Genomic DNA, 2,887 nt, shown 5'->3' with positions numbered 1-2,887 from the left:
ATATATATATATATATATATATATATATATATATATATATATATATATATATATATATATATATATATATATATATATATATATATTCTTTTTATTTAAAGTCTTATTTAGAGAGAGAGAGAGAGAGAGAGAGGTAACGTCCTTGAGGATAGCAGCTCGTCTACGCTCCGCTCAGTGATCAGCGTTAGAATGTAATTCCTCATTTCTTTAAAAAAAAAAAAAAAAAAAAAAAACAGAAACTTTATTTAGGGGGCTTGCTGGAAACAAACTACAATGGAGGAAAGAACAATATGTCTGCTATATGACCCACCCAGTTAAATTTTCAAGAAGCAAACGCAAGTTGGAAAATACGAGGAAGATAAATTTTCATTTATATACGTTTTATGGTAATTTCTGCCACGCCTTCCTCTATTCATCAAACGTCACTGACACTTATTCCCTTTATTTTTTACTTTACAGAATCTTTTGTAGGGCAAGACTCTAGAGGATATGTGCTTTCATAAATTCTATAATGCTTTGCTTATCATAGAGACATAAAAAAAAAAAATAATAATAATAAAAATAAATAAATTAATTAATTTAAAAAATCAAAATAAATAGATATATAAATTAATTAATTAATCAAATAAATTTCTATGCTTCACCTTTATAGCATTCGTATGAATGTCAAAACAAAACAAAAAATATAAATATAAATAATAATATGAAAAAAAAAATTACTAAATATATGAAAAATAGCATTACTACTACTACTACTACTACTACTACTACTGCTACTACTACTACTATTTTTTTTTTTTTTTTATGTAGGAAGGACACTGGCCAAGGGCAACAAAAATGTAATAAAAAAAATGCCCACTGAAATGCCAGTCCCATACAGGGGTCAAAGCAGTGGTCAAAAAATGATGAATAAGTGTCTTGAAACCTCCCTCTTGAAGGAATTCAAGTCATAGGAAGGTGGAAATACGGAAGCAGGCAGGGAGTTCCAGAGTTTACCAGAGAAAGGGATGAATGATTGAGAATACTAGTTAACTCTTGCGTTAGAGAAGTGGACAGAATAGAGGTGAGAGAAAGAAGAAAGTCTTGTGCAGCGAGGCCACGGAAGGAGGGGAGGCATGCAGTTAGCAAGATCAGAAGAGCAGTTAGCATGAAAATAGCGGTAGAAGACAGCTAGATATGCAACATTGCGGCGGTGAGAGAGAAGCTGAAGACAGTCAGTTAGAGGAGAGGAGTTGATGAGACGAAAAGCTTTTGATTCCACCCTGTCTAGAAAAGCAGTATGAGTGGAACCCCCCTCAGACATGTGAAGCATACTCCATACATGGACGGATAAGGCCCTTGTACAGAGTTAGCAGCTGGGGGGGTGAGAAAAACTGGCGGAGACGTCTCAGAACACCTAACTTCATAAAAGCTGTTTTAGCTAGAGATGAGATGTGAAGTTTCCAGTTCAGATTATAAGTAAAGGACAGACCGAGGATGTTCAATGTAGAAGAGGGGGACAGTTGAGTGTCATTGAAGAAGAGGGGATAGTTGTCTGGAAGGTTGTGTCGAGTTGATAGATGGAGGAATTGATTTTTTGAGGCATTGAACAATATCAAGTTTGTTCTGCCCCAATGAGAAATTTTAGAAAGATCAGAAGTCAGGCGTTCTGTGGCTTCCCTGCGTGATATGTTTACCTCCTGAAGGGTTGGACGTCTATGAAAAGACGTGGAAAAGTGCAGGGTGGTATCTTCAGCGTAGGAGTGGATAGGACAAGAAGTTTGGTTTAGAAGATCATTAATGAATAATAAGAAGAGAGTGGGTGACAGGACAGAACCCTGAGGAACACCACTGTTAATTGATTTAGGAGAAGAACAGTGACCGTCTACCACAGCAGCAATAGAACGGTCAAAAAGGAAACTTGAGATGAAGTAAACAGAGAGAAGGATAGAAACCGTAGGAGGGTAGTTTGGAAATCAAAGCTTTGTGCCAGACTCTATCAAAAGCTTTTGATAATTATGTCCAAGGCAACAGCAAAAGTTTCACCAAAATCTCTAAAAGAGGATGACCAAGACTCAGTAAGGAAAGCCAGAAGATCACCAGTAGAGCGGCCTTGACGGAACCCATACTGGCGATCAGATAGAAGGTTGTGGAGTGATAGATGTTTAAGAATCTTCCTGTTGAAGATAGATTCAAAAACTTTAGATAGGCAGGAAATTAAAGCAATAGGATGGTAGTTTGAGGGATTAGAACGGTCACCCTTTTTAGGAACAGGTTGAATGTAAGTAAACTTCCAGCAAGAAGGAAAGGTAGTGTTGACAGACAGAGCTGAAAGAATTTGAATAGGCAAGGTGCAAGCATGGAGGCATTGTTTCGGAGAACAATAGGAGGGACCCCATCCGGTCCATAAGCCTTCCGAGGGTTTAGGCCAGCGAGGGCATGGAAAACATCATTGCGAAGAATTTTAATAGGTGGCATGAAGTTGTCAGAGGGTGGAGGAGAGGGAGGAACAAGCCCAGAATCGTCCAATGTAGAATTTTTAGCAAAGGTTTGAGCAAAGATTTCAGCTTTAGAAATAGATGCGATAGCAGTGGTGCCATCTGGTTGAAATAGAGTAGGGAAAGAAGAAGCAGCAAAGTTATTGGAGATACTTTTTGGCTAGATGCCAGAAATCACGAAGGGAGTTAGAGAGAGAGAGAGAGAGAGAGAGAGAGAGAGAGAGAGAGAGAGAGAGAGAGAGAGAGAGAGAGAGAGAGAGAGAGAGAGAGAGAGAGAGAATGTGTGTGTGTGTATATGTGTCGGTTGGGTTGTGAAGGATGGGAAAAACCAGCAAGCCTCGGCTCCACTGACTGATCGATACTTGAATGTAATTCAAGTAAGGCGAAGTTAGGTTAGATTAGGTCAGGTC

The sequence above is a fragment of the Scylla paramamosain genome, unplaced genomic scaffold, assembly GCF_035594125.1.
Source record: "Scylla paramamosain isolate STU-SP2022 unplaced genomic scaffold, ASM3559412v1 Contig120, whole genome shotgun sequence".
Taxonomy (NCBI): Eukaryota; Metazoa; Arthropoda; class Malacostraca; order Decapoda; family Portunidae; genus Scylla; species Scylla paramamosain.
The sequence above is the reverse complement of the archived record's forward strand: the minus strand, read 5'-3'. Positions refer to the sequence as shown.